Source organism: Pleurodeles waltl, chromosome 7 (assembly GCF_031143425.1).
Source record: "Pleurodeles waltl isolate 20211129_DDA chromosome 7, aPleWal1.hap1.20221129, whole genome shotgun sequence".
Taxonomy (NCBI): domain Eukaryota; kingdom Metazoa; phylum Chordata; class Amphibia; order Caudata; family Salamandridae; genus Pleurodeles; species Pleurodeles waltl.
Window position 1 is genome coordinate 1,250,187,355 of NC_090446.1, and position 12,550 is coordinate 1,250,199,904.

Here is a 12,550-nt window from a genome sequence, read left to right on the forward strand (position 1 = left end):
AGAGCAAGAGTCCAAACTACGACATGGCACCACCAACGATGGTGTTTAGGCACTAATTTATGGATACCCCGACTATCACTGTCTCACAGACAACAGGTACTCTAAGTACCATTATACGGAGATGTCCGTGGTCTTTGGGAAAATCCTCCTCAGCTGAAAAGGTATCACTTAATTAAGCTGTAGGTTGTTCGAGCTCGAACTCATAAAAGGACTAATACTCCCCATTTTGGTGTTTTGTTTTTGCTAAACAAAAATGGCTGCTGCCATAGTCATTACTGAAAATACTAGACATGCACAAACACACCATTTATTAACGCATGGCCTTACAGATGAGGGCGGGGATGTTAGTCTTATAATAGAAGCTAATGAAGCATACCAAACAGAAACATTTTACTGTTGGGTCACCTTTCCTGAGGTAGACCAAAGAACACATACGTTCCACACATATCAAATTGCAAATGTATCTTTATGGTACCGAGCATACCAGTATCAGGAAATATCGCTCACATACCAAGAGCATCAGAACTGGTTTGGAGGCGCCCTACCACATGTATTACAAAGAGTGAGGCTAGGTCCCTTAAGTAATGACGGACCAACATGGCCTATGTTTGCCACATACACACCTCACCCAGGCATACAAAATATGCCAATAGCAGATCTGCGAGATTTATATAATGAATTAGTGACATAATATAGACGATTAGTAATGCGAACATTGAACACAACACCACCGCATCCAGCACCGCCAGCACCTGGTGGTTACCAATTGGCTACTGGGATTAATCCACAAACAGTGCACACTATCATGGATAAAGTTCCCACGGAACGGGAAAAAATACCGTTCTGGATTGCCCAGAAAACTAATCAGCTGGAAGCTGTGTTTCCCCATACGGGACCACAGGAAAAGCATAGACTCCTCACTATGTGCTTGCCCTTTGGGATGGTTTCCTCAGTGGATGACTGCGCAACATGGGGTACAGTCTTCACCGCGATATACACTAACACACATGGTACCCCGACACTTGCCAATTTACCGGAAGTGTTAAAAAAATACTAAATGAGCACGGGGCTGCACCAGCCTTGGATTTGGGGATGAAATTAATGCGTAACTTTGACGCGGTTTCCTCAATAATACTCAGTCATATTAAAGGGGAAGCGGTAGCACAGGCTATACGCCAGCTTCTCCGGGAAACTCCACACCTGGAACAAGAGAGACAGCTACCGAAAATTATTTCCGATACCTATACTAGTATAGGGAGGGATAGTTTGGGAGCCAAGCCAAAGAAATTGGAGTTACAAGGTACCACCTATAAGGAAGGTACTAAGCAGGCACGAGAAGGCCCTAAGAAGCGTTGGGACAAACAAAAAGATTTTAAAGATAGAAGAAATAAGAGAGCTGATTCTCCACACCCGGAGAACTCCGAAAGGAGATACAATTTCAGAAATAGGGAGAATATCAAAACTCCAGACAGATATACTGATTCACGTCCCTCTCGTTCCTTTCAGGACGCACCGGATAGACGTAGCGAGAGAAGGGGCCGTCCAGATCGACGTCCTGAATACGTGAAAAAAAAGAAAGACTCGCAGCAGTCTACCATTAAAAAAGAAGAAAGGACTCCTCAGCAAAAGCCACAGATGAAAAAGACAAGCATTTGCAATGCAACGGGTCTTGCGTTTGCTCATGTTAAAGCTGATAGCGTAGTAAACTCCTAAGCCGACTTTTCACCTATCGGCAAAAGTGCATTTATGTACGTAACCCAAAAAAGTGCAATTAACTGTGTAAAGCTCTCAACTTCTGTCAAGTGAGATCACGCTAGGAAAATAGAGAAAAAGTAGTCCACGACCCGGACAGAAAACAGCGAGCCTCGCATGTTTTCTGTACTTGGTCGATGCGCTCGAGGAGGGCTAGCCACCGGAAAAGGCATGACTTATGCATGCCTTCGACTAATGAAAACAAGCAGATTTTAATAGGCAAGCCCACGAACCAATGAAAAACACTGACGTGACGTCGACAGGGCTCCGAGCCCTTTTCTAAAACCTAAAGAGGCTCGACCCTAAAAAAGGTGGCAGCACTGACAGCAAAAAATGCCAGTATACTTGAGAACACTGTTGAGGAACAAGACGTGGGCAGTGACTCTGTTAGACAGCGCAGCAGAGGTCACGATATGTCGCCAGAGTCTGAAAGATCATCTGGATGCGACAGCAAATAGCGATTTAATCGCAGTTGAAACAGCAGACGGCCGCGTTCTCCCCCCGACAGGGTTTATGACTTCAAAATTCAGATAGAGGGAGATGTGGAGCACACCATTAGTGTGATATTTTGGGATGAACTTACTAGTGATATCCTACTAGGGAAAGAGATTGGCCACCTGAACACGTCCGTAAGCTTCCGCATGGGTAAAATGTCATTTTGCCTTCTTTCTCCAATCTTGTTCTGGAAGCAGAAAAAAAAGCCTATGCTGCTGAAAGGGCTTTAGCGCAGGCACCTGCGCTATATCGCAATCATGTAGGTTGGGACAAGGAGTCTCCTTGCCATGTTATTCCCGTTAGGTCTACACCCCAACCGCAGCCACAATATCCTGTCAAACATGAAGCGAAAGCTCCGGTAAGGAAAATCCTCACCCAGCTTGAATACCAGGGAGTAATTGAGCCTTGTACATCTGCAATGAATAATTAGTTATTCCCCGTTGCAAAGCCGGACCATTCATATAGAATAGTCATTGATTATAGACATTTAAATAGTCATACATGCATGTATGCTATACAAAATTCAAACAGCACAGCACTAATAAACAATATAATGCGTAAAAAATATAAAACAACATTAGACATATCTAATGGCTTTTTCTGCCAGAAATTAGCACATGAAAGTCGGGACCCGAGTGCATTCTCATTTGGCCTGGGGCTATTTCCAGCCCGTGTAACATCAATATTACATGCTATTGATTCCGAGGCGTTATCCTACGTGGATGACATATAGCTCCACATATAGATATGACGACCTCGACATTCATCTTGCAAGGGTCGATCGGATCATTTTGGGATTTGCAGACCTCGGTTACAAATTCAACTTTAAGAAAAGCAAGATCGCCTTTCTCAGTGTATTATTCCTGGGATATGAGCTATCAAATGAGGGAAAGAGCCTGGCCCCGCACTTTGTAGAAAAATGTGCTCAACTGCACCCTCCTAACACACTTAAGAAATTACAGTCTTTACTGTTTTTTTTAAACTTTGGCAGAACATACATTCCAGATTATGCACAACGTATCAAGCCACTTTATGACTTGGTTCAGCCCAATTTTTCTAGCAGACACTGGACAATTGAACACACATGCATCCTTAGGGAAATGCAACAGGACATGCTAAAAGCTAAACACTTGCACACACGTGACAATAAAAAAAATTTGGTCATCAGAATAATTGCTGGTGCCATTGATTTTACTTATGTCACCTTCAATGAGGGAGACACAGTACCCATAGCATATAAATCACATTTATACTCCAATGCAGAACAGCGTTTTGCACCTACAGAAAAGATTCTGATGGCACTTCAGATGGCCGTCATAAAAGAGAGGCCACTTGCCCAGGGGAAACGTATTATTGTTGTCTCCCCGGTGCCGGCCTTGGAGGCTGTCACCAAAGCAAGTGTTCCTAATGCTAAAGCATTACATCCACGTTGGATTCAATGGGCAACGTCTCTGACCGCCACTGATGTCGATTACATTTTCGATCCAAAACTTCAGGCACAAGAGTTTCTCAAGTACAAACAAGAGTACCCCGCTCCTCTAAATATCTTGCCACTAGACAGATACCATACTGTCATATACACTGATGGTTCAGCGCAACCGGTTGTAGGTACTAAACATCAATACTCAGCAGCTTGCGCAGCCATGAGCGGAGTGATGGAAGATGGAGTCTTCCACCCTCACAATACCTACACGCAGACCTTAGGGGACTGCACAGCCCAGATGGCTGAACTTAAAGCTCTAATACTAGCGCTCGAACATACCGAGCCAGGAAGCCTGACATTAATAGTCTGTGACTCATACTACTGTGTTCATTCATACAACGATTATCTTATTCATTGGAAGCTGAACGGGTTTAGAGATTCTAAAGGGAACACCATTAAAAACAAAATATTGTGGGGGAGGGTGGTTGATCTTAAGGATAAGCTACAGTGTGTCCATGTAGTACATACATTGGGCCACCAACGTGTAGGAGTACACGTTACCGGTAATACATTGGCTGATGAAGCAGCCAAGGCAGCAGTAGCTACAGCTTCTGTGGCTGCAGTGACTCGTTCACAGACGAGATTGGATAATGAAACATTGACTGCCGTAAATGCTTCGGCTGCAGGCAAGCCCCTTCCGAAGGGATACCCTACGCACTATACTTACCATATCAGTGTGCAGAATGTTGCCTACGCAACAATTCCTGGGGTTGGAGATCGAGTGATCTCCAATGTCCTCCAGTGATGTCCAGTGTTTGTGGTTATCTGGGTAAAATGCACAAGGGAGCTGTCAACCAGCCAAACCCAGACGTGGATTGGAGACAGGCTGTAAGGCACAGAAAGATTTAAGTGCAGAGAAATGCTCATTTTCTAAAAGTAGCATTTCTAAAATAGTAATATAAAATCCAACCTCACTAATAAGTAGGATTTTGTATTACCATTCTGGCCATACTAAATATGACCTGTCTACCCCTTTCTGATCAGAACCTACCACTCAAACAGTATATGAGGGTAGCTCTAATGTTAGCCTATGAAAGGAGCAGGCCACACAGTAGTAAAAAACGAATTTAGGAGTTTTCCACTACCAGGACATATAAATCACATATGTCCTGCCTTTTTCCTACATAGCACCCTGCCCTGTGGGTTATCCAGGGCCTACCTTAGGGGTGACTTATATGTAGAAAAAGGGGGGTTTCAGGGTTGGCAAGTACTTTTGAATGCCAAGTCGAAGTGGCAGTGAAACTGCACACACAGGCCTTGCAATGGCAGGCCTGATACATGGTTAAGGGGCTACTTATGTGGGTGGCTACAATCAGTGCTGCAGGCCCACTAGTAGCATTTAATTGACAGGACCTGGGCACATTCGATGCACTTTGATAGGGACTTACAAGTATATTAAATATGCCAATTGGGTATGACCAAAAGTCACCATGTTTTAAGGGAGAGAGCATTTGCACTTTAGCACTGGTTAGCAGTGGTAAAGTGCGCAAAGTCCTACAACCAGCAAAAACAGTGTAAAAAATTGGAGGGAGGTAGGCAAAAAGTTGGGGGTGACCACCCTAAGGCTGCCAGGTCTAACAGGGACCTGCCCTGTTACGACTCTGTTGTCCCATCTCTAGGGGGCGCTGTAAATGGACTGTCTGTAGCCTGGGAATAACCTTGAACACTCATCTAGAGCCCCTTTCTGACTGTTTGTTTCCCTTTTCGCTTTGGTATGCTTTTGTAGAATTACATTTGCTTCCTGGGACTGCAAATCCCATAATGCACAGCCTGATAATCAGGAAAGCCTGGATTCTGCTATACATTGTTTTCTATGGGAGAAGTCCAGGTGCTCCTTTTTACTGGATTCTCTCCTCCAGGACTAGTGAGTGTTTGAAACTACACACACTTGAAACCTCTCCTGTGCAGCCCAGTCATGTGATTCCACCTGGGATTTGCTGCATCCTGGAACTGCTTATAAGCAGCCATTTCCTCAAGATCCTCGTCATGCATTGGAGTTTGATTCCTCTGTGTTCCAGACCTTTTATCGGATAGTGTTCCAGTCTTGTTCCTGTTCTGTTTCAGCTTGAACCTGCTTTCTGTTTCTCTGTCCTGTTCCTGCTTGTTTCAGCCAGAGTCTGCTCCCTGTCTCTTAGCCTTGTTCTTGTTTGTTTCTTCTAGAGCCTGCTCCCTGTTTCTCAGTCCTGTTCCTGCCTTGGTTCAGCCTGAACCTGCTCTCAGTTTTCCAGTCCTGTTTCCTGCTTGTTCCAACTCCCTGTATTCCAGTCCTGTTCTAGCTTGTTCCAGCCAGAGCCTGCTCTCTGTTTCCCATTCCTGTTTCTGCTTGTTCCAGCCAGAGCTTGTGCTCTGTTTTCCAGTCCTATTCCTGCCTTTGCTTCAGTCTGAGCCTGTTCCGTGTTCCTGCCACTGCCTCCTAGTTTGTTCCTTCTATTTCTGTTTCCTCTTGGGTATTTGCGTATGGTAAGTGTACTATCAGTCTTCACCTGTGTTTTAAGTGTTTTCCTTTGTACTGGGGTTGGCTCCTGGTTTCCAGGAGACAGTTCCAGCCCCCATCCTTTGTCTAGTGTTATACGTAGTCTTTAGTGCCGAACGGCGACAGTGTGCTATTGCTGTTTTTCCAGGAATTGCCACTGTGTTTCCAGCTGGACCCACAAAGGCTTGTCTTGTGTATGTAAGTACAATCCTTGTTGGTGCTTTAGGGTCCAGAGACAGAATCACTTCTGCTGCCTCCTTTATATGGGGCTTGCGGGGTGACTATCTGTAAGAGCAATCTACACAGAGGCATTGACATTCCCTGTTGCTGTGGGAAGTTCTGAGCCCTACCCCGTGTACAACCTTAGTGGTAACCCCAGTGTGTTTGTCCATTATTAATCAGTTTCCTGTTTCTTCACACTAAGGTTGCTCTGCTTTTACTTTCCTGTTTCCTGTGGCTGTCCATAGCTGTCCTTTCCCATGTATGCCTTTAACTGCTCTTCTGCACCAGTACACTACCTCGTTGGGATATTCTGTGACCTCAAGGGGTGCCCCAACCAGAGTCTTGATCAGACCTGCCCAAAACCGTGACAAGTCCTGGAGAAACGCATCCCTGACTTGGGCTTCTGGATCTGGCGCCAACTGAACAAAGTTGGAAGTTGACGATTGAGGCAAGATGCAAAAAGTCTACCAAACATTGCTCACAATGGAGGTGAAGTGTGTGGAAGACTTTTGTGTGAAGTTGTTGGGGAGGAATTACAATCGATTTCTGAGCATTTACTATGAAATCTAGATCCTGATGGAGAAGGATTATCCATTCTAGATGAGTCAGAGCTAACTGGGGAGATTGGGCCAAGATAATGAAGTCTATAGAGATGATCAGACGCACTCCTGAAGCCCACAGGGACTCCACAACAGGACTCGTGATATTTGTGAAACATCATGGGGGTGCTAAGACACCAAAAGGGAGCAATCTGAATTTGTAACAATTATCTTACCAAAGGAACTGAAGAAAACACTGATGAGGAGTAAAAATGGGGATGGTTAAATAGGCATCTTTTAAATCTAATCAAACCATCCAATCTCCATCTTGGAGGACATCTCTCAGGCTGTAAAGGTTTTTTATAAATGTAAAGCTACTTACAATTGAGAGGTACTTTTTTGCCTTAGCAGCAGAATCATCACTCCGAGCTGCAACCTGCCCCAGGTGTAGAACCGCTGTCTGCAGGTTTTGGTGCATGGCTGCCAAAGCTCGGGTTTTGCTGGATACCCATCCAACCTGTTTAATATCAGTGAAATGTGCAAAGTTTTCATCAATTATTCTTGAAATTTCTTTGGCATCTTCTCGCCTCTTAGGACTATACCAGTAAAATTTGAAAATCCATTTCAAAGTTTCTTCAAACAGACAAATATAGGGTTTGGATTTTACAGCGTCTAGAATCCCAAGCTGAAGTTTGTGAGCTACACAGTGGAATGGTAGAAGAAAAGGAATGTCTTTCTTTAGAGGTGCTGCAACTCCTCCCTTAGATCCCATCATAACTGCAGCACCATCACAATTGATAGCTTTTAGTGATTAGCTGTGATGCTATTAATTGTGTTTGACCAATGACTTTGTGTTTCACCACTGCGCATATTAGTTGTTCAATGTTCACCAGTAGCACATTATATGTTTTGTTCAGTTTAGCTGCCTATTGGCTTTGACATGACATTAGACATTACATTCTGTATTCAGTTTAGCTGCCTATTGGCTTTGACATGGCAGTAGACATTACATTCTGTATTTAGTTTAGCTGCCTATTGGCTTTGACATGACATTAGCAATTACATTCTGTATTCTGTTTAGCTGCCTATTGGCTTTGACATGACATTAGATATTACATTTGATATTTAGGTTAGCTGCCTATTGGCTTTAACGTGGGGTTAGACATTGCAGTTGAGACATTGCAGATGAGCTGTGTTTTTCCAAGCTGTGTTTTTCCACAAGATGGACCAAGCTGTTTTCTTCACACCAGACCTTAGCTGATAAGAGCACGTAGATTTTGCGTTTACCTCACAATCCAGTCTGAGAGCGAGTGAGCTCAGGAGAATTGGCCCCTCTCCAAGGTTATTCGGCTCTCACACTGAGTTTGCTTTTAAGGATGACTCTGGGCTACGGTGAATTAGACTTAAAATCTGCTTGACTTCATACAGGAACTAGACGTCAGTTGCCTGCCTCCCGTTTGGGTAGAGAATCTCTTTCTCGCAGTTGACCGGAGTCATCAACTTGCAGACCCCAGAAGGATGAAGCTGAATATAGGCCCTACTTGCCCATACGGTGATGAATTTTGACGTTTATGCTTTGCTTTGAAGTTATGCTATAATAAATGTCTTCACCTATATTTGCTGTGTACATTGCAACTGAGAAGTACTTTGATATATTTTGCTTTCATTGCTGCGACTACTTTTGAACGTGTGCTTCCAATCTACTAATTTGGTCTCTCAGGAACTTGTGGGTGGGGAATTAACAACAATAAATGTCTTCTTTAAACTCAGAAGTGCATTCCAGAGAGGTTCTGTAAGCTCGGTTATGAGATAAGAGTGAAAGCAGAACATGGGCCTGGATATTCTGTGGACTTCATACCTACTAAATCCAAAGATAACCTTTGGATTACTTTAGCTATACCATCCAGGACACCGTGAGCATGTGCATGTTCAAGTGGAACAAGATCTGCAAACAGAGTGCAGGGTTTCCCATCACTGACTACTCTCACCAGCACAGATCCTGTTCAATGATGGCACTATCTGTGCTTCCGTCCGCAAAAATGCAAATGAAGCGAGAATTTGAAACTATTTTTTTGATGTCCTTTCGAAGTATATCTGCCTCATATCTTATGAACTCTGAGGCCTTTTCATGGTTTGTATAATTTTCTCCTATATCCACACCAGCTTTCTTCATAGTCCTACATATGGTTTCCATGTCTGAGAGTGGCTTACCTTGTTTTGCAATTAGGTAAGCATTATTAAACAAGATGGTCAGTTTCTTTCTTTCTCTCTCCTTCAGCTTTTGCAGTGCTTGCATTATGAGGGGCTGCTCTGTAGAGGGACTGGAATTTGTGGTACTCTCTCTAATAGTCTGAGACTGCTACGCCGTTTCGTTCATTTCCTGGCGGTGCCATGAAACACATGTCATATGTGCCTTGCTAGTTTCATGAGCTCTAATTGGTTCAATGCGCAACTGGTCACATCCACTTAAGAATGCATTTCTACCTGAACCCGAATAGCTGACTGCTACAGTAGGATATTTTTGGCTAATGGTGCAGTACATTGTTGGTCCTTCTCCTTCCTGGCTTTCCTTAACGGCTAGCCATGGCCAGGATTCCACCCAGTGAGACTGAAAAACTTGTTTTCTTTTTTCAGCATCACACTTTTTGTTCTTGTGTGTTAGGATTATGTGGGGTGGTACAACACAGAACCTCAGTTGGTTCTTTTTGGTTTCCTTCTCCTGGCTTTTCTTTATCAGTGTCTTTACTTCTTTTGAATCCTAAGTTGAAAAGACTTTGCTGAGACATATTTGCTATCTACAGGACAAAGTGATCAAGTCTGATACTACTTGATTCAGCTTTATACTCACAGTCCAGAAACCTAGTTGCAACAAGCCTTTGACATAGGAGACTCCAATAAATCTAGAGACAGTTTTCCAAACTCTCTGAGAACAAGGGGCTGAGGCAGCCTGCTGCAATGAAGCTTTATGCTGCTATGGTTCGCAGTGATTTCCTGCCAAGTTGTGAACGCACCGAGTCTGGTCCTACACTGGCTGCACAGTAGACCTACAAACCAAGAAAAGATTTACACTAAGAACAAGGATGTGGGCTTTGGAAAAGGACAAGCTTACCTAAATGGGATTCAAATATACCATTCATGTTACCACAACAAAAATTCAAAACCATTAGAAATTATGTATAATTGACTGCTTAAGAAAGATACATCTTGTGATTAATGTTCCTGCTAGGGAGAGAGATGGACGTTTTCGCTAGTGGCAGCCATAAAGTTAGCGTACAGGGTTAATAAATATGCCTGCTGCAAAGAACAGATTTATATATTTTATGCCATAGTTAAGTGGATAAGTAAAGTCAGAGCCTTTACAAGTGCTTTCAAACAAATTAATGCATGTGAAAGAGGGGATTGGAAAGATGAGGGGCTGGGTGGTAGTGAGGGAATCCGAGGTGGTCATGGGGTGAGGGGGGCACCAAAAAGTCTGTCTCACAGGGCGCCACCAGCGCTAAAGCTGTCCCTGAACTGACATCACAGTATGAATGACGACAGTGCAGACAAGGTCAAATGGAGGAAATTTAGCAAATCCCAGCAGCACTTTTTGCTGGGATTTTCACATTTCCTGACCTTCGTCATTTTGAATGTTTGCGCAAGCCCACTGTGATGTTAAAGAAACCAAGTTTTTACATAGCAGAAAAACAGCATTAATTATTCAATATATAAGCAAGGGCAATACAAAACGGACGCTGAGCAATCTTCTCTGTGCACCTACTTGTTGGATCTGTTTACCATGTATGTCCAAGAATGAAAGGCTGAGTCGGGATTGCAGGAATTTGAAATTGTGACTTCCAATCAGAGACAAGCGGGCATCTCACTGAGCCATCTCTGTAAGTTAACTCTGTCTGTGTGAGCCATAGTTTCTTGTGTGCAAAAATAGGGAACGCTTAGAAGCTGGCTAAGTGATTCTGTATGACAAAACAGGACTTGTTATGTAGAACCCAGAATGCCCCACATCCCTTCTCAGAAATACCAATCATAACCATATTGGACAGAGGCACCAGTGGAAAGTGTCCAGCGCCTCAACTGCCCTTTACCTTCTACTTCCATGTGTTTGGGCCAGATGCTTGTTCAGCTTTGTCTAGCTCCGCCTAACATACTATATTCAGGAGCCTCTTTTATATATTTTTCTGCTTAAAAGAAATGAGCAAAATCATAGTGTCTCTTAAATGTAAAGTTTTTTTTTTTTTTTTTAGGGTTGTACGCAAATTACAAATGTACTGGTGCCACTAATGACTGAGTTTATTAAACATTAAACCACCAGTAGATTAAATCAAAGTGTGTTAAAAGGAGAAAATAGTTTTTAGCTTTCTGTTTTAATGAGACAGGCAGTAGCTGCCTTCGTAGAGTGTTCTAGCCTCCCCGCCCCATGAAAAGGAGACTCTGACTGTATGATGCTTAAAGGAACATTATCCAGGTGGCAAATGGTTTCCTACCCCTGTTTCCCCCCCTTCTCTTCCCTGGCCATTACACAAATGTACATACATTCTTGTAATGACGATGGCCTGCCCTGCCCAGTTCTTAATTTGTGCTTGATGTTTGTGGTGCTGAGCAGCAGTACTTATTTTTGAGGGCCGGCGCTTATTCTTCTACCCCAGCATTTGCTGCGAGCAAATGAAGGGCCTTGCTCCCCGTGTGATCATTAGGCATGGCAGGCCATCGTCATTACACAAATTTATGTACCTACTTGTAATGACGATGGCCTGCCCTGCCTAATAATCACACGGGGAGCAAGACCCTTCATTTCCTGTTAAACAAGGACCTTGCTGCCTGTGTGATCATTAGGCAGGGCAGGCCATCTTCATTACACGTAGTACATATGTGTAGTGATGACTGCCTGCTCGGCGATCACACAGGGAGCAAGGCCCTTGTTTAAACGAATGTGTTTGCGTACGTTTAAACAAGGACATTGCTGCCTGTCACTCTGTCACACACTCCCTTCAGCCCTTACCTCAATCTCCTCTGCTGCGCTGCCCGATCGTGGCAGCAACTTGCTCTGCTCCTACCCGCCATGGAGATAGAGTGTTTTGAGGGGGTGGGGCCACATATTTTTCGAGTGCGTCGCCGCGGGGGAGCGTCTCAAAGCCCGCGCTCACAGCTAATTATTGATTTAATGTCTACTTGTCCTTCTGACAAAATAGACATTAAATCTTATTGCCCGTTGGGAAAATCAACATGGCTCGGGCGTCGGGCGATATGATTTCCCCATCCCTGATAAAGGGAACTCTTGCTGATATTTAGCATCAGTGCATTGCAATAGTCCAGTTTAGAGATGACTAAGAACAAAATCACTGTAATTCTAAGGGCCATATGTACGAACAGATTTTCCCATAAGGACAGAATGGGTAAAACCCTTTGCTACATCTGGCCCTAAGTTCCCTCTGAAGAAAAGGAAAGATTTTCTTGAGCATTTTCAGAGTCCAGTTACAAATTCTAACGGTGTGGTTCATCTGTTGCTCAGAAGATAGAGTATCGTCAAATAAGATTCCGAGGTTTCTGGCCGTTGAACTTGGACCTGGACGCTCATTACAGGACTGCAGC